General features: G+C 40.8%; 1 protein-coding gene and 1 pseudogene across 1 annotated transcript in view; one reads left to right on the top strand and one right to left on the bottom strand.

Annotated features, from left to right (window-relative positions):
- Positions 1-11,506: 11,506 nt before the first annotated feature.
- LOC106726374 (ferritin heavy polypeptide-like 17) overlaps positions 11,507-23,784 on the bottom strand; it is a 26,516-nt gene continuing 14,238 nt past the window's right edge. The window contains exon 6 of the mRNA XM_014541033.1: positions 11,507-11,522. The gene's annotated coding sequence lies outside the window, so the exon portion shown is untranslated. The remainder of the gene's footprint in view (positions 11,523-23,784) is intronic.
- On the top strand, positions 14,969-18,427 carry LOC102262801 (annotated as a pseudogene).

Raw genomic sequence — 23,784 nt, 5'->3', positions numbered from 1 at the left:
GCTTGACTTTATGGGTGAGAGTAAAACTGAGGCAGGTGACTGTGGTTTGGGACAACTGCGTTTATGAGGGATGCCCAGTAGCCTAAGTCGTGCACCAGGGAAGAACAAGAAAAGAGTGGGTAAAGGGGGTATTAGGTAAGATACAGTGTAGAGGTGAGGTGGCTTATGGCTGTGAGACTGAATCCATCAACCCCATAATAGAGACTGATGAGGGGACAAGGGTCTCAGTGAGTTCTGGGATGGCAGAATAAGCGGCCCCAGTGTCAATTAAAAGGGAGATTGGCTTATTTTCCACCAAAATCATTGCCTGAGGTTCTGTCCTGGTGATGTAAGTCTGTGGGGTCTTTTTTAGGGCCTGGGCAGCTTCAGGCTTCAGTAGTCAGTTCCAGGGGGTCTGAGCTCCAAACTGCATTCAGAGGGCAGCCTTGCTGGACTGGCTGAGGTCTGACCTGGAGGGACCACACTATAGTCTGATTTCCAAAGGCCTTCCCTTCTGCACCTTGGGCAGGGTCCAGGCAGGGGTCTCAGGTTTGGGCAAGGTTTGACCCAGTGTTCTTCCTTGTTGCATTTGAAGCATGGGCCTGCAGGAGGCTTAGCCCTGAGTTACCCTTGGTTGGAGGACTGGCACTTCATTTGGGGTTCATGAGAGTGGTGCGTCAGAGCTGAAATGCCTTCTCCTGGGCCTCAGCCTTGGCCTGATCTCAATTTTATTTTTGTATTTGGGTGTCTTCATCTCTACTATTAAAGACCTTAAAGGCTAGGTTAAGGAGGTCTTTTGTGAGGGGTTTGTGGACCTGTGTTTATTTTTTGAAGTTGTGCGTATGTTGAGGGTTGATTGGGATATAAAATGGGTGTTTAGAAGAAGGGTCCCTCTGGGGAGGTGGGGTATAAAGTGGTAAATTTCTGTAAGGCCTCAGTGAGGCAGGAGAGGAAGAGAGCTGGATTTCCTCAGGGCCCCAAGTGATTTCATTAATTTATCATAGTTGACCAACTTATGAGCAGCCTTTCTGAGTCTGGCAATGAGACAGGTGATCATATGGCTATGGAATCAGAGCTGTGGGGAATTAATCTCACAGTCGCATCTCAGGTCAATTTAGGGGACAGTGTCAGTGCCAACTGGGTTTGCAGCCACGTCCGGTTTGTGGAGGGCATCGGCATGGACCTGAGCTGTTAGTCAGATGTGCTCCTTCTCCCCTAGGTTTAGAGAGGACAGCATGACATAGCTGTCATGCCAGGTCAGGTCATAGGTCTGGGTCAGGTACTCAAATTCCTTTGTAAAAGTGGTCAGGTTGGTGGAAAAAACCTTAGTCTTTTTTTCAGTCTCAGAAAGGGCAGACATAGAGAATGGAACGTGGACTCAGACTATGTCCTCAGTTCCCACGACTGCCTTCGGGGGTAAAATGGGAATAGAAGTGGCTGTTGAGGAAGGTGGTCTTTGGGTGGGCTGAGAGCTAGTGTTAGGTGGGGAAAGTCTGTATTGGAAATTGCATTCTCAGGATTTGGGCTCTCAGGGGCCAAGGTAGAAGGTGGTTGCTGGTTAGGAGGATCTGGGTTTGGGAATCTACTGCAGGTGAGGGAAGGGGTATGTAAGTGGGTGGAGGTCGCTGGTCTATTAGGTCAAAAGTAGATTCAGAATCAGAAGTGTTAGGGGTATGATGTTTTGTGTGAAGGAGAATAATCTGATCGGTAGAGCAGGACTGACAAAAAGGATTGAGAACAGAAAGTGAAAAAGGGAATCTCTGACCATTTTCCATTGTGCTGACAGCAATTACCTAAGTGGCAGAATATGTTAAAATCAGGTCACTGAGAATCATTATTCAGTTTATATTGTGGCCAAACAGTGTTATAAAAGAAAATGAGGTGCTTGGGCCTGATCTCCCCTGTGAGTCAAAGACGGTCAAGATTTTGAAGGAGACAGCCAGGAGTACTTGTTTTAGGGGACACAGAGGGAGTGTTCCCCATGATGAGGAGAATAAGCATGACCCATGAGGGGAAGGGTGAGTGGCACACCACAAGTCAAAGGTGACTGTTTAGGGCAGGCATCCCATCCCCACTGCTAAACAAATTGCCATGAGAAATGAGGGGCGACCTTCCAAGTTGGGTATCCCCATTCCAGAAAGACCTGAGGCCAAATGACAGAGGAGTCTTCTGGCCTAATGCTGGTACTATTGAGACCAGAGGATTTTTGAGGAATCAGTGAGAGTAAGTGGGCAGAAGGTTCGAGACAAGGGAAACTGTGGAATGTCACTCACCTAGAGAAGATTGGCCAGTGTGGGATGGAGGCTCTGCAATGCAGAAGGAAAGGTTCCTGATCTGGTGTCCTCCTTGGCTGGGTAGGGAGGGAGAGCTAATTGAGGCAGGCAATCATGTCACCCGGGTATGATTCAGCAGTACCAGTAGCCCAAGTTGAACTGCTGCTGCCTACTGCTCTCTGAGTAGCAAACTTGGGGTGACCCAAGTGGGGGCATTGTCTCCTCTTTTCCATGAAACCCTCCCAGGTTTTGACAACAAATGTTAGGGTTGCCAAAGGAGAAACACACGAGGCCAGACGTGTTAAAGAATTATAAATTTATTAGGTTATAGGGAGTCCATATGTGCTGATCCTCAAAATGGCACCAACACCCAGCGATGGGGAGTCAGGGGTTTTAAAGGACTCTAGGTGGGTTTGTTTTTTTGGCACAGAACTCTCTGGGTCAGTCCAGGTACTGGGAAAATCCAGAGGGGAAAGATAATGGTCTTAGCAAGTGGAATATGGTCTAAGCAAAAGGGAATGTCAGTTATGAAGTGGTCTAAAGGTCAATTCCCAGAGAAAGTGGTATCAATTCAATTGTTGATCAGAACTTATATTGATGTGAAAACTGTTAGTAATATGGCAGTTTTCTTTCTTTTTAAGTGATGTATTTGCAGTGAGCTTTTACATCTTTGATACTATAAAAATGTGCTACAACAGATATTTTTCTCAATTTCTCTTCTCTCTTGGAGCTATAAATTAGACCTTTTATTGGAACTCCATGTCTTAATATTTAAAATACCATTTGCTTTTCCTTTGGCTGAGAATTTCTTATCTTACTTCAATATCACTTGTTAACTTAGCTGTGTCTATTTCAATATTCAACCCGTTTGTTAACTTGAATTTTTCCCACAGTGTATCTAATTGGATCTTTCTATTTCCCCTTCTCATTTCAAAAGAGATACTTCTAGGATTAAAGGTTTTAAGACTAGGTCTCAATTTCAGTTACCTGTTGTCTTTTTAGGTGAAATTTATTGGTGAGACATTGGTTAATAAAACTATAATGGTTTGAAGTATATAACTCAACAAAACATCTGCATAATGCATCAGGCACTCACCAAGGTCAATTCTCTTTCAGTCCCTATTTGTCCCTTCTTTGTCCACTTCCACTTAACCCACCCCCTCTTTTCCTATATCACCAACTGCTGCCTGTGCCTGTGTCACATTTTTGCTTAATTCATACACCTTTTTCACCCATTTCCCTTCCATCTGACAGCTGTCAGTCTGTTCTATGTATCTATGCTTCTGTTTCTACTTTTTTAAACCATTCGTTGTTGATTGTGATACATGGGGTTGGGGCAAGCAGAATCTCCCTTTGTGGATTCTTATCCCATAAAGTTTAAAGAATAAATTAGTGGACTAAATTATTTTAAATAAAAATGTGGAAGTTTATTAGAAGCTTTTTACAAACTCCCCCGGTCAGGGGTCCACAAAGTGGACCCAATGGGGAGGTGTCCCCAAATGGGAAAAGCCTGCTCTTTCTCTAAAATGGGAAAAAATCTAAATCCTGTTCTGAATCTCTTTATCTTCAGTTTATATATGCTGGCAGCTCTTTGTCTGAACATGACCCTTTCTAATTGGACCTTTCCTTAATTTATGACCCCTGTGCTTTCCTAATTAGTCATTCTCAATTAGTATCAGTTTTAAAGGTCAAAGCACACCTGGTGCCTCCTCCCCCTCCTCTCCCCCTTATCTTGCAACATTCCTCTATCCTCTGTGAATATATGACTTCCTCTTGTACTGGTAATATTTCTTTATCCTCTGTGAAAGAATATCTTCCTCTTGTAACATTTCTTTATCCTCTGTGAAAGTAAGATAAGCAGTCTGGTGTCTTGAAGCTGTCTCTTTCCCCTCACATGTGCATTCCTCTCCCATGGACCCCCTTTTCCCTAAAACTACCTGTTCTGTCTCTACAATTCCTTTCAATTAGATTCCACATATAAATGAAACTATGTGGTATTTGCCTTTCTCTTGCTGGCTTTTTTCACTTAGCATAATAATTCCATTATGTGTTGGCTTTCTTAAAGTGTTCTGCAAACTTTTACATATTAATTTACTTAATCCTCTCGTTAACTTAATGAACTAAGTATTATTAATCCTCCTTTAAAGATGAATAAACTGAGTCAATGAGTGAGGTAAAAAGTTACTCAAGGCCATGGATCTAGTAAGTTTGGAGCCAGGACACAATCCTATAGAGCCCCCTTTCTTTCCAGTGGATTAGCCACACAAGTCTCATGCTCATTGCTTGCTCCTAAAAGTAATTACCCCAATAGCTGCTAGCTTGCCCGCAGTGGATGGCATTGGCACATCCATCCACACAGTTGTTTGCAGTCTTAATTGCCTGGGTAACTTCCTTGTCCCTATGTATACCCAGGTTATGAAAGGGCATCTGGATTGCAGCTGCCTGTCTTCTGTAAATCTTTCAGGTGAGTCACCATTTCTAGAACAAAAACTCGTGTTTTCAAAGTTAGCTAGCTTTACATTGGTTAGAAGAAAATCCTACTATTTTGTAAACTTTAAGTATGTAGTATGCATGTTGAAGGGGAGAAAAACATTAGTTAGACCTTAGATTTTACTACTTAATTTCTACTATATCTACTTTGACTGTTTGAAATTCACAAATCTTAATCCTGCATCTGAGTGTTGTTGGGCTCATGGGAGAAGGAGGAGGCTTTTTTTTTTTTAAGTGTAATGCACCCACTGTCCTCAGAAAGCTTTCACCAAACTTACATTGATGGAATTAACCATTTTTGTGCTTCAATAGCAATCTCTTTACACATAATTATGATGCAAAAACAGTTTTATTTGTACACACACCAATGAAGGAAAGCAGTCATCTGTCAAATGGAGAAGATCAAGATTCTAAGCAGCTGATTTTGGGACCTACTACGATGGGAAGACTTGCTTTGTTGCCTTCAGCTGTTAGGTCTATTTACCTAACACGTCAGCAGGCTTTTTCAATGGGTCTTTCTCCTTCTTGGCCTGATTTTCTAATCTTTTACGACATCTTAGCTGGATTTTCAGGTTGTCTGTGTTTTCCTCCTGTTCATCCAGGAACTTCCCCAAGAAGCATAATAACTACAGAAATAAACAGGGGAAGACCCTTAAGAACCTTGTCTGCAACAGGAAGCAATCAAAAATCTGACCCAAATAGTAGTTCATAGACCCATAGTCCTGGGAGCTTCTCAGAAACACAGAATCTCAGGTCCCACGCCAGTACTATTAATCAGAACCTGCATTTTTAAGAAAGGACTAGGCAGTGGATATGCACATAGAAGGTCAAAGAGCACTGATCTAAGACATTCAAGACCTCCAGGTGAGTGCAAATATCCACATTCAATGAGTATGTTAGGGCATCTCTTCAAATTAATTTAAACAAGCTATTACTGCAGTGGTTTTCCATTCTATTTAATTTTAATCACATAGAGCAGTGGTTCTCAACCTTGGCTGCGCATTAGAATCACCTGGGAATCTTTTTAAAATCCTGATTTCTGGGCCTCATCCTCCGGAAATTCTGTTTCTTTGTTATGGCGTGGGGCCACAAGTAACTAAGGGTTTAGTGAAAACAGGTTAGAAATGCAAATTCTGGGACACCACATGAAAGTCATTGAATCAGAAACTCTGGGAGGTGGAGCCTGTCAGGTTGTCTGAGTAAGCCCTCCATTTGCTTCTGGTACCTATTAACATTTAAGCACTCCTTGTCTAGATTTAAAAGCCAGCATCAACAGTCATCTTGTGTAAATATCCAGAACACATTTTTCCTGGGAAATCTTCCACTTCCCAGAAGCAAGTCATAATTCAGAAGTGAAAGATGACATTGCTTTCAGAACCAGTAGCTAACTACTTACATCATATTCTTTGTTGACAGAAGCTGTGGTCTTCAGGTCTAGCAGGAGCTTGGTTAACTGGTCTTCTAATTTCAGAGCACACTCTAGAGCTTTTATGCCAGTTCCCCAGTTATCTATCTCAGGCCTCTGTTGGGGAGAAACAGGGAGGTCACTTCGGCAACAGCTTACTTATATCAGACTTCTTGGATTGCATTATGTCTATGTTGTATATAGCCCAATAGTTTCTAAACTGTGTGGCACAGTGGAATCATCCTAGCATCTTGCTAGTAAATCCTGATGTCTGGATTTCAGCTGCAGACATTGCCTTAAATGGTAGGAGTACAGCCTGGGCATCAGGATTTTAAAAGCTCCCCACGTAATTTTAATTTTAATCTAGCACAGCTACATGCACTATTCCATTAGCTTTCAAATTCCATGATGGTGGTTTAATTCCATACTAGTTCTTTTCATAAAGCTGGAATTAAATGAACCCCTCAGATAAGTAGGCATGTTTCTAGATGTCATACCACCACTAAGGTTTAGATGAGTTCTATTAAGTGTCCAACCCAGCCAAAGAGTTTATTTCATTACAGTGAAGAGGTAGCCATTTCAAATACCTGTGTGTGCATCTCAATTAAATGTCTGAGAAGAGGTCATTAGAGGTGTGCTTCTCAATCTGCCTGAGCATTAGAGTCACTTGGGGAGCTTGTTAAATTATAGCTCCTTGGAGCCCAACCCTAGAGCATCTGATTCAGTTTATCCACGAATTTGCATTTCTGATTATTTCCCAGGTGATGCTGATGCTCTGGTCCAGAGACCACGGTATGTGTGGCTCATTGAGAAAAGCTAAGCAACCATTTAGTGGCTGCCAATTTACTCAAAATGATATGAAGAGGCTACAAAGAAGACAGATGCTTGCACTCAAAGTCAGTTACTATAATAGCGTGTGTATTATGGGTAACCCAAAAAGTTAGGTGGTAACAAATATTTTAGTTCTCTAGACCCAGGAGAGGACCCATTAAAATCATCATGACAAATTACACAGTCACCTTAAACACTGGAAGGCAGATTGTATTCCCACATTTTCTTAGATATTTTAGGAATTCCTTTCCATTTTCCCTCTTCACATTAGCTTGGTTTTCAAAGAATTCGGCAAACAGAGATTGCACTGAGTCTTCAAGGGAATTATAGGCCTGGGACAGGGGTGAGAATAGGGAGAAACTGGAGGTGAGACAAGCTGATTTTGAAGGCTGGAAATCTGACACAAACTCACTTAGCTGTCTCTGTAGTTGTCCCAAAGAGACCTTCTTCGTTCAGGCTGAGGTCCTTGGTTTGCCCTTTGACTTCCAAAAGGCCCAAGCTGTTGTTCAAACCCAGGCCTCCTCAAAGAAAACCACCCAGATTTTAACATGCTGGGGCCTAATCTTTGGCTATAATGGCCTCTTTAATGATCAGATTTGTGAACCCCATATGCTAGTTACTTATATTCAGTAACACTGTAAACACAGGAAATTTCCAGTAAAAATTAAATGACATTATAATGTCAATCTTTTTCACCTATCCTAACACATCTACATTAACTCTAAAATAGAATATGAGTGAAAATATTCAGTCTACCACCAGTGATACCCATAGTTTTGGCAACCCACTGGAACGAACTGTGATTCTCCCTATCATAGCCCATAGTTTGCAATCACAGCTCTAAATTATTAGGACATAAAGCAGCAAAATCCAAGCCACTATATTGCTGTTTCATCTATCATCATACCATAACCACCATTATTAAGAAGACACAGGATATATCAGATCTGAAACCTCCCTCCCACTGACTCAAACACGGATACTAACCATAAATAAATAAGCATCACTGATGTGCAGCTTAAAAGACGCTAATTTATTAACAGCAACACTGCACTCTTCACAGAGCGGTTTTTTTTCTTCCATCTCAGCTTTAGAGAAAACCAGGCATAAAAAGTACTGAGCTACACAGCAACCTAATGGACTTCTTAAATACTAGTAGGCAGATAGCCACTTTCATGCAGCTGAAAACTAGATCAAATTTGGCCCAGCTGTGATTAACAGCTACTCATTTGCGAATGAGGACACTGTTTCTGCACCAGAGAACCAATCTCATCAGAGAAAAGGGTGTATATGGGGGAAGGTGGAAATTAATTTTCCTTAATATACAGGCCATTGTAGAGCACTCTCTCTCATGTTTTTTTTTTCTATGATTTGAGAGGGCCGATCTACTTCCTGAATAGAAAAGTGATAACAGAGTAGATATATTAGCTTTAATGAAGTCTTTTCTTTAAAAACAATTTATGACACATCATGCTAGGTCCTTTGGGGAATCTAAAAAGACTCACTAAAATGCATTATTTGTCTATAAGGGACATAGCCCCCACCCATAAGGCTACAATGCACATAATTGATCTGAAGACAGGTCATGATGGTGGTTCTGAAGTGGCAAAGCATATATATATATATATCTGAGGGGGTTCCGGCAGATTTCACTGATAAATCAGCAGTTGAAACTGGCCTTGCAAGGTGGGTAAGAATGTAGGGAAAGAGAAATGGAAGAAGGGCGTTCCACCTGGAGAACTGGCACACACAGGCTGTAGGGATTAGACACAGTAATGGTATCTCATCACTGCAGTAAGACTGGTGCATTTGGGAAGCTTTTGGCTCCTTCCTCAAATGGCCTCCCAGAAGTTCTGACCTGCCTCAACATTTACCACTTCATTAGCCTCCTTTTAGAATAGAGATTGTTTTACTTATCTTGGTAGTCCTATTGCTCATAATAAAATAATTTGTAAATAATAGGTGTGAACTCAAAACTTATTACATAAAAGTATAGCTTTCATGTGCAGCAATGTGATTTCTCATGGTCTGGTGGATTCTTAGATCTAGCCTAAGCCATGTCTGGTGGAAGTGACATAAAAGTGGCAGGTCACCAAGTCGATCTCTAGGAGGCAGTGAGGAGCCTGGGAGTTTCCTGAGGGACAGCTATCCTGAGAGAAGGAGCCATGATTCTAACTTTGGCAAGTTGAAAGAATAAATAACATCATCAAAGGGAAGAGGTCATTACAAAAAGTCTCAGTATTTGTCACTTTTATTTCGTGACCCAACCCTGCCCTTGTCCCTAATTGAATTCATACCTTAGTCCCAGAAAGCACTTTAAGCAGATGCTTCTCAAACTGCAATTTGTATATAATTCACCTGGGGTTAAGCTGTATATGCTGATTCATGGAGTCTGATTCCGAGTTTCTAACAATTCTGCCAAATGTTGCTGGTCCAGGGACCAATGCACTGCTTGGCATGACAGAGCTCCCAGGACCTCCATGGCAGTACCCTGGGGGAGGCAGCAGTACCAGGTCACTCAGCAATATCCAGTTGACTAGTTAACTGGTTTTGATTATATGTGTAGAACATCACCTGAACTCCCAAACAAATTTGAGGAAACTTTTCAGGAGATTGGGGTCCTATGTGAGCAGGTAGAGACAAATACCAATAAAATCTGGATTTTTGCTTACTGTTAATGTGCCTCCATCTAAAGGATGGTAAATCTAAAATATAAAAATTTTATTTACTGGAAGATACGTGAGTTTGGATATTTCTGGATAGATAGTCCTAAGATCTTAAGATAAAACCTTTTCATGTAAACATTCCATGATTCTACCATTCCATCTGGGCCAAAACACAGAACTAGATACATATGAAGAAAATGTTCTTCTTCTTTTTTTAAAATATAGTTTTATTGGTTTCAGAGAGAAAGGAAGAGGGAGAGACATCAATGATGAGAGAGAATCATTGATCGGCTGCCTCCTACACACCCCCTACGGGGGGTCGAGCCTGCAACCCGGGCATGTACCCTTGACTGGAATAGAACCCGGGACCCTTTAGGCCACGCTCTATCCACTGAGCCAAACCAGCTAGGGAGAAAAATGTTATTGAGGGTTAAGTATTATTGAGGAATATTTTTATCTAGTAATTTAAAAACAACCTCACAATATACAGACTAATGGAGAGGAAAGAAACACATCAGCAACGTCAATAACATTTGTGTTAGTATGGTAGCTTTACAGGTGATTTTCTCTATTTTTCATATATTTTGAACTTTTATAATTACATTATATTTTCATTTTGATAAAGCAGCCTAACAGCTACCTGTCTAGAGAATTAGCACAATGGAAGCTCCACATACATTCATATTTATAAACATATAGTTTTTTCTTATTACAATGTAATGCTAGATCATTGTAAACTATTCCAAAATTACAGAAATATGTAATGTAGAAAGTGAGAGCCCATGGGTAGCACTGTAGTTCCAATATATATTTCAAATTTAATTTGATTCATGATACCACTATTAAATTTTGGTAACCTGATGAATTGACTTTTAAATTATGGGACATGCTCAGGCTGATTTATAGATCTCCTCACCTGGGATGTACTAGAAAAACAAACACATCTTTTTAAAGAATTATATAATTCTGAACTTTCTGTCCTTACAGTGTTACTTGATCTTGTCATTTCTCTAATGATTAAGGAAGAGAGAAGGGGCTCTCTTCTGGACTTAATTCTAAACAAGAAATTATTATCTTTAAAATAAAATATCTTTAGGTGAGTACTTTTATTCCCTTTATTGTGTTCTCTGTGCACCTATATTCCTCATTAGTTTGTACATTTTGTGAGGAATGGGCCTAAGTCTTAGTCATCTTTGTATGTCCCTGAGCATTTATTATGAATGCTCAAAGAAAGCACCCAGTAAATTATATTGACTGAACAATTTGAAAGAAAAAGAAACCTAAATGTTGAAAGTTGTTGATTGTGAAGGAAGAAAAAATGTGCAGAGCCAGATGAATACTTTGCATGTTAGAAAAGCAGATTTTTCATTTCCAAAAATCATGGCGATGGAGAAAGCCGGGAATTCCATGTCATGAGTCTTTAAAAGAAAAAATAACATTTAACACAACCCAGGGCAGTGAGTAGGTTCTTAAATGTTACAGAATAAAGTGTGAAGGAAGTAATTGGTCAAAATAGCAAACTGGTAAGTTTTAAAAACTAAGTTCACAAGTATGGTCATTCTGGTGACAAAAAGAGAGATGGCAGCTACAGAAACCCCAGTGTCTACACACATATCCTGCAGCGCCTACTTCCAGGCTCAGTGCAGCTTTCCTTTCCTCTGAAGCATGTTTTCTGACTTCTTTTGTTTGTTTGTTTGTTTGTTTTGTTTGTTTGTTTGTTTTCTGACTTTTAAGTCTGGGTTTGGTATCCCTTCCTTTGTGCTCCATGGTTATATAAATTCTTCCCACACCTTTGTAACCGCTTGCTTATCTGTGCCTTCTCTCCTAGTTCATGAGCTCCTTGAAGGCACTTGTGTTGTGCTGTGGAGTTGCCATCATCTAGTATAGAAGAGGAAGTAGCAGGTCATCAATAGATATCCATTCATTATGAAGGAATAAGTAAATGGTCAAATATTTAAAGGACAAACAAAAAATACGGAAGGCAAATACATGATGAGACTAGAAATGTAAAATGAATTATCAGGAAACATGAAATTTCATGTGTGTTGGGGTTATTTATAATAGCCAATACATGGAAAATAACCTAAGTGTCTGTCAGCAGATGAATGGATAAAGCAATTGTGTATATATACATACACACACAGTACAATATTATTCAGCCATAAAAACAAATAAAATGTTGCCATTTGGTACAACATGGATGGGCCTTAAGGGCGTTATGCTAAGTGAAATAAGGCCAACAAAGAAGGACAAATATTGTATGCTCATTCTTATATGTGGAATCTAAAAAACAAAACAACAACAAAAACAAGCTCATAAATAAAGAGAACAGATTGGAGGTTGCCAGAGGGCAGGAACTAGGGGAGGTATGGAGGGGACAAATGGGTAAAGGGAGTCAAAAGATAAAAATAAATGAATAAAGAAATTTTTCTGGAAACACAAAGGATAATTTTAAAGTAAAAATAACCTGATTTCAAGACCCACTTTAAAATGGGAAGAAGAGTGAAAATACAAACCTGGGGTCTGGCCCTGGGGTTTCCTAGTGGTGTATATTCTTGCCTTTTAGGTTTCTCTCTATCGTCTCACTCCTTATGGCACAAAATAAAATTAAAACATGCTGAAGTCTCCCAGCTGGAACAAAAAGATTAATCTTATAACTGGCCACCATGAGCTATTGTTGTTCTATATATTTTGTCAATTTCAATGTAGTTGCCACCTCATCCGGTTTTCTGAAGGTAGTCAGTGACTTGTTTCAAAGGTAGCCAGTGATTTCTCAATTTCCAGAGTCCAGTAGTCAGCACTTAGGTTTTCTGATCAGAGAGTGCAACTCTGTATCCACTGACCACACTGTCCTCCATGATACTCTCTTCCCACATGCTTCTGTGGCATTGCACCAAAAGTCCTAACACTTCTTGTTTCCCTTGTTCCTAAATATCTCAGGTGCCCTGTCTTCTGAGTTTGAGCCCATCCTTTTGTTCTAAATGTTCTTCTGGGAACTTTTCATCATTCCATCTGTGGGTACCTCACAAATCTACCCTTTCAGCCCTCATCCCTGTCTGGACCCACATTTTGATTTATACAGTGCACCAGTATCTTTAGTTCAAATGTGCTTTTTCCTCCTTCTGCATTCATTCAATCTTATCACTTCTAGAAGCAGGTCCTGGTCCTAGCTAAACAGTTAGACATGGGAGGAAACATACTCTAAATAGATATAGAAGACAAAGGGAACTGATTCTTGACTCCTGAGTTTGTAAAGATGTTGATATGGGTTTAAGTTAAAAGGTTTTAAATATGTGTTTTCCAAAAAGAGTATGTGAATTCTCTGTGACATGAGTGAAAACAGCGTTCACCTCTTCTGCTAATGTTACTGGTTGCCAACTACATGAAATCATCATGGATGCAGGTATGCAAGAGCAATGTTAAATGTCCTTTCTGTTGCTGCCGGATGAGGACTACTCTCAACAGTAGCCCAATGACCATTGTTCCTTGATTGCTTAACAGAGGGGCACCTGCATGTATTCCAATATCTTATTCCTAAGATTTTCCTAAATGACCCCTTCTTTTCAATTGATCCATGACATTCTTAGGACTCCTGGAACGGATGTTGAGAACATTGCATAGGAAGGGGGTGGGTGGCCAGGAAGCTCCTGTATCCAAATGGTCAACTAGAGAGATTTTGGCTGTTTGGTGGAAAAATTCTTTTAATAACTATCTGAATCAAATTGATTATCTCTTGCCCCCCCCCATATTTCTAGTTCTTCTTTCTGAATTACAGATTTCTTTTAATCTAAAATCCACAGGCTCAATACTCTTGAATGATCTTCAAAAATTGCTCTCTCTAGTGGGCATTTATGAAATAATCTGCTTACTATATTTCACCTTTTTTTTTCTTAGAAATAACATTCCATGCTCATTACCCACCCTCCCTAACACGAAGTATGGTGGGATGTTCCCATGTTCTAACGTGATCCCATTCATCTCCTAACTCTGGCCATTGTTGATTGGCTCTAGGCCATGTTCAATTACAGTATTAGGAAGACTTGAGTTGCAAGTAAAAGAAAACCTGATGATTAAGAGTACCTTAATTTACTTTTCCCCCAAAGAACAGAAACTCCAAAGGTAGGCAGCCCAGGGCTGGTGCATTTACTCAAGGATGTCATTAGGACTCAGACTTGTCTATCTTATGGCTCCACAAACTTTTTCATGGGACTTTCATTATCTTGATACAAATGATGGCTGGAACTCCATATCTAACAGCATATTGCTGTAGGGAGGAATTATTCGGGAGGCTAAAGGCAAAGAAAGTAAAGACTAAATAGAGTTATTATGACTCTCTTTTATAAAATGATTCTAGGATATTTGAGTGTAATATAAACTTCTATGAAAAACTAATTTTAAAATTATTTCAGTTAGACTCCATTGAGAGCACTTGGAATTTTAGCTGAGTCCCACCTTCCTGCTTTACTGAGCCTTGCCCTGGCTGGTCCAGTCCTCTGTCTCTTATTGATGAGCTGGCCAAGTACAATGAATGACACTGCTAGTTTATGGAACTATTGCAACTGAGAGATCAGGAACATTTGTCAGCAAAGCAGGAGACTCTAAGGCAGTGGTTCTCAAACTTCCTAATGCTGCAACCCTTTAATACAGTTCCTCATGTTGTGGTGACCCCCAACCATAAAATTATTTTCATTGCTACTTCATAACTGTAATTTTGCTACTGTTATGAATTGTAATGTATTTTCATTGTTACAAATTGAACGTAATTAAAGCATAGTGATTAATCACAAAAACAATATGTAATCATATATGTGTTTTCCAATGGTCTTAAGCGACCCCTGTGAAAGGGTCGTTCGACCCACAGGTTGAGAACCGCTGCTCTAAGGGAACAGACTGGGAGATCCTCCTGCCTGACAGGTGTGTCCACCCCAAGGAGGCCTGGCACCAATAAGGGGAAGACGCTGAGCCAGCCTGCTATGCCACAGGAGGAACACCCTCTGGAGCCACACACACCCACTTTCTCAGGACCAGACCGGCCAAACAGCTTTCTCCTTGTTTACCCAAGGTACCCTTTCTCTTCTCCCAAATCTCCCAGGGGGACTCAGTATTCTGCATATTCAGTGTTGGATTCAAATCAGTCTCTGAACTCCCAGCAGCCTCTGTCTGCTGCTCCATTCTCCACAGGGTAGGCAGGCAGCCCTCTCCTTCACAAACCCCCCACCCCTCACTTCTCAGCTAGGGGGGCAGTCAAGATTGAGACATTGCCTTTCTATAGGCCCTGAAGGTAGTCATCAGGGCTGGTGGTGTCCCAACACACGATGAAGAAAATGAAAGCACTAGAAAAAAGGAGGAGTACTCCATCTCTTACTAGAGATAAAGTCCTACAAAAATGGCCTAATACCAAGGAGATGACTCCTGCTAGTCTGAACACATGTGCATTTCTATCATCATTCGTGTGATCCATTAAGACTCTGATATTTGATGGCCAGGTAGAACTCAAAAGAGGCTGGCAGAGGTGGGGGTGGCATCATTTCCTGTTCAATTAACTATTTGTTATGGTGAAAATAAAATATAACTATGACTTTAAGATAAAAAATATAATTAACTGAAATGTGGACAGCAAGCTGTGTGGGTAAAGTGGGAGAAGGCAGTACTAATGCAATGAGATCATTTGTCCTGGGCTGGCCCACAGGGAACTTTGTGGCCACTTTCAGTTCACTGAACAGAAGGACAAATGGCTCTCTCCTTCAAAAATACATCAATATAGAGAAGGAAAAGGACTATCCAAAAAGCAAGCCCCTCAAAATCTTCACCAAGGACATTGGGAATAGCACCTATTCTAATACTATAACAATAAGGAATTGAGATACAGCAAATGAAGTTACCAACACATCACTACCAAAGCTCAGGATAACTGGCTCTGAGAGAGATGAGCAGTTATGGGTCACTTCTGGCAAAGAAGAGGCACCATGTCCACTTATTGGGCATGAATGTCCCTATGGAATTAAAGTGAGCCATCTTTGAGACTCTGCCCTCTCCACACAGGGATCAGAGGACTCCACTAGACCTTCCAGCCACCAAGAGCCCTTCCTCATGGAACAGCTGCCCCAGCAGGTGCAGGGCCAGTTCACCCTGCAGCCCAGCCTCCTGGTGGGGCCACGCAGCTGATGATTCAGATCGGAAGACATTTAAAAGGAGATCTATCATAAATTGGGCCTTTGGGTGGGGTTCTGGCACTCATCTGGAAAACTTGCCCATGTCACCAACCTCTTCTATGCCAGGACATCTCTTTGCAGTGACTGTGCCAAGTATCTGTGAGGATGACAATCATCCCAAACTTGTCTCACATAAGCTTTTTTTTCTTAATCTAAAAGGACACCTCACAAAAGGCCTCTTCAGACAATCATCCAAGGTGAAATCTCCTAGAGAACTGAAAGAGACACTGAATTCCAGAGTTGAGGTCACCTGGACTGTGAGCCTGTTTTTGTGTTAGCATCTGTTTTAAAGGTTTTTCTACAAAATATTCCTGGAAGTATTTTTTCATCAGATTCCATCATCACTGGGTCTATGTAATGGATCAAGGAAATGATGCAGAGAAAATAAGTATAATTCAAAGGTTATTAGACCATCTTCCAAAAACCAATATTGTTCTCCTAAGGTAACCTTTCGAGGTTCTACACAACATTGAGCAACACTGCTCACCCAGTCATATAATTGCATTTAATTTGCAGTGTGTATAGCTCCAAGCATTATTTGGCCTCCTACTTCCTCCAGCCCAGAACTGAAAAACAATTTATAAAAATGGTTACTCTGCTTATTCAATTTCTGATTGAAATTGTGGTCGAATATTTGGAGCAGAAATCACTTCCCTCTTTGGAGAAGTTTCAGTGAGATGTGATACTAGAGAGAATGCCTCCAATATCTCTTGCTTACAAATGACTGACTTCCCTTTCTGACAGCTTGGAAAATGGGCTGAATGTGGATGCTGATGCTCCATGCAGTGACTTGGTAAAGAACCTTGGTCAGGGGAGCAGAATCATAGACTCTGTCTTAACCATTAGTAATGATGACCTTGAAGAGCCTGAGGTGGATGGTCTTTTAACTTTGACTTAGCTCTAAACATGAAGACATTCAAGTGGAACGGCCTCTTGAATCCAAGAAGTGACCGTTCCGGAGCTCCAGTGGCGCAATCGGTTAGCGCGCGGTACTTATACAAGAAGTGACCGTTGCAATACTGCACAGAGAGGCCACACTACAGGAACACGCAGAGGCCCCATCAGTCATGACCTCACCCAGCTGTCTGACCACAGCTGCAGCAACAAGCTCAAGGCAACACCTGCATCGCTTGAAGCCCGCATCAACTACCTAGATTCAATGCTTTGCTGTCTCATGCAGTTTTACCAGAAAAAAAGCTAGGGAAGTCCAGTCATGATGTAATTCTCTCTCGAAAAAAAAAAGATGAGGAACATTTGAAGCAGAATCAACCCCTACAGGAAGAGGGTAAGATGTATCTTAAACAGAGTTTAGTCACAGGCCCTAATATCAAGAAATATCTCACTAATAAAAATGCTAAGATGAAAAGCTTGTTTGGTAATAAAGGAAATCATGTGAAGCTTCTCCCTAAATGGAAGACAGAGGCCCTTTCTGTGGCATTTTGCAGTCACATGTCCTCACATGATCATCCCAGGAACTAGCTCTTTGACTCAGATAGACCAGGACATGCCCTTCCACACACAAATGATGTCCTCAAGAGTTTAAAGAGGCAATAGCACTGCTCAGAGACCAACACTGATGGCCAGCCCTGCAAACTGATGTATCTCAGAAGGATATTCTTAAAAAAACAAAACTAAGTACTGGACTGGTCACTTGCATGGGAAGGATGATCATCTAAAACAGCACAGGTCTTTGCAAATGGAAGGGCAAAATCTTAGTAATCAGAGTTCAGTCATGGGGATTGAGGTGGGCAAGAGTAGTACCACAAAGCAAAATACTATGATTTTACCCTCCAGATAAACATATACTTTCCCATCTGGCTCATCAGTGAGCTTCCAAGACTGCTTCTTCTCAGATTGCTGAACATTCCGCGTTTATACCCATTAAAACTTCCTCTCCAATAGATTATACTTTTCAACCTCATAGCAAGGAGGGAAAACTTTATTTTGACTTTGCAGTTTCCAGTCTCATTTCTGGAATGCTTGCTATCTCCTCTAAGCAGACCAGCAGCTGCCTGGCTTTTACAAAAAAATGACCCTGTAGAGTGTCATCCACAAATGCATTCTGTAACTCTTCACCCCAGCACATGGTTGAGAAATGGTTTGGGCAATTTGAAAAACTGGTACCACAAAAAGTAACAATGGCCTACAGATGAGAGGAAAAGAACATAGCTTCCCTAAAAGAACCCATGGAGCCACCTCCCCTTGGTTCTGGTATTCCAGAAGCCAACTCCCTGCAAGAGAAACAGAAAGATGTGCTCCTGAGGGCAACTGAAGGACTTGGAGCTGTGTAGACAGCCTGCAGTAGAGCTCTTATCCCAGCCAAGACTCAGAGAAACACGGTAGCTCTCCATTCAGCCTAGTGGAAGACAACCTCAGCTTTGTATGAAGTTACATGATAAAGGAACGAGTAGCAGGCAGTCCTCTCCTGCTACTCCATATTGTTTGAGATCCTCACACAGATTTTTGATTGTTGAAGATGTGTCTAGCTCAGAGTCATGGCCTACAGTGGTTAGTGATGTTGGAAACAAACATTCAACCAAAGACATTTTACCACAAGAATCTGATGTCTAGAGCAGTGATGGCGAACCTATGACACGCGTGTCAGAGGTGACACGCGAACTCATTTTTTTGGTTGATTTTTCTTTGTTAAATGGCATTTAAATATATAAAATACATATCAAAAATATAAATCTTTGTTTTACTATGGTTGCAAATATCAAAATATCAAAATATCAAAAAATTTCTATATGTGCCACGGCACCAGAGTTAAGTTAGGGTTTTTCAAAATGCTGGCACGCCGAGCTCAAAAGGTTCACCATCACTGGTCTAGAGGAACATAAATTGGGCTAATAATGACATTAAGGTAATAATTATGACTTTTTAAAAAATAAAACACCTGAAGATTCCAACATGGTGGCTAGCAGGCTGGCAGTGAGGGAGAATATGTGAGTATGTAAAGGAGTGAGAGGGGCGTGTGTGGACATCTGTGGTGTGTGTGTGGGTTAGTGAGGGATGGTTAGATCTCACAGGAGTCTCAGGGACTAGCAGAAAGGGCTCTCCTGGACACACAGCCCCTACTACTGCAGGGGGCACTCCCAGACCCATGAGGCTTGAGCCCAGAGCCCATGCCATTTTGAAGGGGGGAGCAACAGAGGCCAGGAGTGCAGCAACACCAGCACCCAGACTGTACCCAGACACCACCCGGCACCCACGCAGTGAGCTACTCGCCTGTCACCCCTGCAGTGAGTGGCGATCTACCTCACTGGCAGCTCCCAGTAGGGACTGTAGGACAGAGAGACCTTCCACATTATGCCTCTCTGCCTGCACGCCCAGACCTGCATTTCAGGGTCCCAAGCACGCTAGTGTCCAGTCCCAGTGTCAGCACCCCACACATCAGCACCCCATGTACTAGAACCTGGCTTGCCTGAACACCACGCGCCTGTTCCCTGCACATGGAACCAGAGCTTCAGGGACCCTGCATGCTCAGACCCAGTGCTCCTCTTAGCCTCACACCTGGCCTAGCGCTTCAGTAACCTGTGTGCACCTGGTGACTGAGCACTCAGACTTGGTGCTTCAGGGAGCTCCATGTGCCAGTGCCCAGTCTCTACACCACCACCCTACACACCTGGTCACAGCATGCTTGGTCCCCATGCCTGAAACTGGTGCCTCAGAGACCCTGTGCACCCAAACCCAGTGGGCCCTGTCAGCACACACCCGGACCCAGTGATTCAGGACCCCCATGCACCAGGACCCGGTTCACCAAGACAGTGCACACATGGTCCTCGTGCCTGGAACCGGTGCTTCGAGGACCATGCGTGCCTGGCCCCAGCGTGCCCATGGCACCGGGAATCAGTGCTTCAGGGATTCTGCGGGAGTCACACACCAGAAGAAATGAGCACATTCCCCTGCTGACCCCAAACACCTGCATTGTACAACTGAGGAAACAGATCCATAGGGGAAAGGAATACAACTCAGAGCAGAGACAAAGGCGTAAGATTTAAGGCAAACCCAGACTCTGGGCTAAAGAGTCCTGGACCATTGGATCACTAAGGGCTTCAAGTTCTCAGGCCTCAAGCAGGTTTCCCAGGGCCAGAAAGTGACAGCAACTCACATTACAAAGAAACCAATACTAAGAGACTGCAAAAATGGGGAGACAAAGAAGGAAATAAAAGGAGGAATAACCAGAAAAGGAACTAAATGATATGAAGGCAAGCAATATGTCAGAGAAAGAATTCAGAGTAAGGGTCATACAGTTCCTAAACTGGCTATGTGAGAAAATCAACAATAGATATGTAAGAACCAAGAGAAAATGAAGAAAGATAAAGCTGCAATAAAAAACACAATGGAAGGTTTCAGCAGTAGACTAGAAGAAGCAGAGAACAGAATCAGCGTGTTAGAAGAGAGGGCAAAAAAAATACACCCAATCTGAACAGCAATTGGAGAAAACAATAGAAAGCAGGAGGAGAGCCTAAGGGAGCTTTGGGACAACATGAAATGAAGCAACATCTGTATAATATGGGGTGCCAGAAGGACAAGAGAAGCAAGGATTAAAAAACCTATTTGAAGAAATAGGAAAGAAAATTTTCCTGATTTGGGGATGAAAAAAGTTACATAAGCACAGAGTGTTAAACAAGATGAACCCAAAAAGCCCCACACCAAGACGCATCCTAATTACAATGGCAAACATTAACAACAAAGAGCGAATCTTAAGGGCTGAAAGAGAGAGACAGAGAGTTACCTATAAGGAATCTCTCATTAGATTATCAAATGATTTCTCAACAGCAACACATCAGGCCAGAAGGGAATGGAATGAAGTATACAAAGTGATGCAAAGCAAGGGACTGAATCCAAGAATACTATACCCAGCAAAGCTATCATTCAAAATTGAAGGGGAAATCAGGAGCTTTGCAGACAAAAAAAAAGCTAAGGGAGTTTACCACTACCAAGCCAGTAATGCAAGAAATGCTAAAGGAACTGTTGTAAAAAGAAGACATAGAAGGGGAAGAAGGAACACATACATAAAGAATAACAACGGCTACAAACAAGTACTTATCAATAATAACCTTAAATGTAAATAGATTAAATGCTCCAATCAAAAGACACTGGGTGGCTGAATGGATAAGAAAACATGACCCATATATTCACTGTCTACAAGAGCCCCACCTCAGAACAAGGGACTCACACAGTCTGAAAGAGAAAGGATGGAAAAAAATTTCAAGCAAATGGAAATGAAAACAAAAAACTAGGGTAGCAATACTTAACCTGAAAAAATAGACCTCAAAGTGAAGGCCATAATAAGAGATAAGAAAGGCCACTTTATAATACTAAAGGGAGCAATTCAACAAGAGGCTATAACTCTGATAAATATATATGCACCCAATGCAGGAGCACCCGAATACATAAAATAAACTTCTAGAAGATATCAAGGGAGAGATCAACAGCAATACAATCATAATAGGGGACTTTAATACCCCATTGACATTACTGGATAAATTTTCTAGACAAAAAAATCAACAATGAAACAGCAATCCTAAACAACTCACTAGATCGGATGGAATTAATTGACATCTTCAGAACATTTTACCCCAAAGCTACAGAATATACATTGTTCTCAAGTGCACATGGGACATTTTCAAAGATAGACCACATATTAGGATGCAGGCTAAGTCTCTACATATTCAATATTGATGAACCTCTAGCAAGACTCATCAAGAAATATAGAGAGAGGACCCAAATAAACAAAATAAAAAATGAAAGAGGTGAAGTAAAAACTGACCCCACAGAAATACAAAAGAGCCCTAACTAGTTTTGCTCAGTGGATAGAGTGTCGGCCTGTGGACTGAAAGGTCCCAGGTTCGATTCCAGTCAAGGGCATGTACCTTGGTTGTGGGCACATCCCCAGTAGGAGGTGTGCAGGAGGCAGCTGATCAATGTCTCTCTCAGCGGTGTTTCTAGCTCTTTATCTCTCTCTTCCTCTCTGTAAAAAATCAATAAAATATATATTTTTAAAAATACAAAAGAACGTAAAAAAATACTATGAACAACTACATTCCAACAAGCTGAACAACCTGGACAAAATGGACGTAGTTCTAGAAAAGTACAATCTTGCAAAACTCAATCAGGATGAATCAGAAAACTTGAATAGGTCTATAACTACTGATAAAATTGAAGAATTAATTTTTAAAAATTCCAGCAAACAAAAGCCCTGGTCTGGATGGCTTCACAGGGTTGTTTTACCAAACATTCAAAGAAGAACTAACATGTATCTTCCTCAAACTATTCCAAAAATTCCATGAGGAAAAAACACTTCAAACCTCTTTTTATGAGGCTAATGTTAGTCTAATTTCAAAATGAGATAAAGACACTACAAAGAAACAGAAATACAGGCCAATATCCCTAATGAGCTAAAATTCTCAAAACAATATTAGCAAACGCAATCCAGCAATGTATTTAAAAGATTATACTCCATGACAAAGTGGGATTTATTCAAGGGATGCAAGGCTGGTACAATATTCACAGGTCAATAAAAGTGATACATCACATAAACAAACTAGAAGGCAAACGTCACATGATCTTACCAATTGACACAGAAAGAGAATTTGACAAAATCCAACAACCTTTTTTGATAAAAATTCTCAGCAAAGTGGGAATAATAAAGCCATATATAACAGCCCTAAACCCAAAATCATACTTAATGGGCAAAAACTAAAACCATTTCTCCTAGGAACAGGAACTACACAGGGATGTCCACTTCTACCACTCTTATTCAACATAGTACTTGAAGTCCTAGCCACAGTGATCAGACAAGAAGAAAAAATAAAAGGCATCCAAATTGGAAAGGAGGAAGTAAAACTCTCATTATTCACAAATGACATTATATTGTACATAGAAAATCCTAAAGAATTCATTAAAAGTTACTAGATTTAATAAATGAATTCAACATTGCAGCAGGATACAAAATTAATATCCAGAATTTGATAGCATTTTTATACATCAATAATGAATTCTCAGAAAGAGAAACTAAACAAACAGTCCCATTTACCATTGCAACAAAAAAAAAATTAAGGTAATTAGGAATAAACTTAACCAAGGAGGTAAAAGATCTGTACTTGGAAGAGTACAGAACATTGAAAAAAGAGATAAAGGAAGATATAAACAAAAGGAAGGAAATACCATGTTCATGGATTGGTAGAATCAACATCATTATAATGTCCATACTACCCAAAGCAATAATAAACTCAATGCAATCCTTATTAAAATACCAGCGGCATATTTCACAGACTTAAAACAAACACTCCAAAAATTTATATAGAACCAAAAAAGATCCCGAATAGCCACAGCAATCTTGAGAAGGAAAAACAAAGTAGAAGGATCACAATACCAGTTATCATGTTAAGCCACCATAATCAAAACAGCCTGGTAATGGCACAAGAACAAGCATATAGATCAACGGAACAGAACAGAGACCCCAGAAATTGACCTATGCTGTTATGCTTGATTAATATTTGACAAAGGATGCAAGAGTATACAATGGAGTAAAAACAATCTCTTCAATAAATGGTGTCAGGAAAAATGGACAGGTACATGCAAAATAAATGAAACTAGACCACCAACTTACACCATACACAAGAATAAACTGAAAATGGATAGTCATGAAACCCTAAAATTCTTAGAAGAAACCATAGGCAACAAAATCTCAGACATCTCTCATAGCAATATGTTTACTGATATATCTCCTAGGGCAGGGGTGGGCAACCCGGCACGTGTGTGCCAAACATGGCATGCCAGTAACTTTTGCTGGCATGCGAAACCCTCTCTTATAATCTTCCAATTACAATTTTTTTCTTAATATCGACTTTTTTATTTTTCAGATAAATTCAGTGTAGGTGCATCTTAGATAAATAAATAATTTTACATAACAAGTTATC

The sequence above is a fragment of the Myotis brandtii genome, unplaced genomic scaffold (genome assembly GCF_000412655.1).
Source record: "Myotis brandtii unplaced genomic scaffold, ASM41265v1 scaffold257, whole genome shotgun sequence".
Lineage (NCBI taxonomy): Eukaryota > Metazoa > Chordata > Mammalia > Chiroptera > Vespertilionidae > Myotis > Myotis brandtii.
Note: the sequence above shows the minus strand (reverse complement) of the source record. Positions and strands in the feature narration are given on the sequence as shown.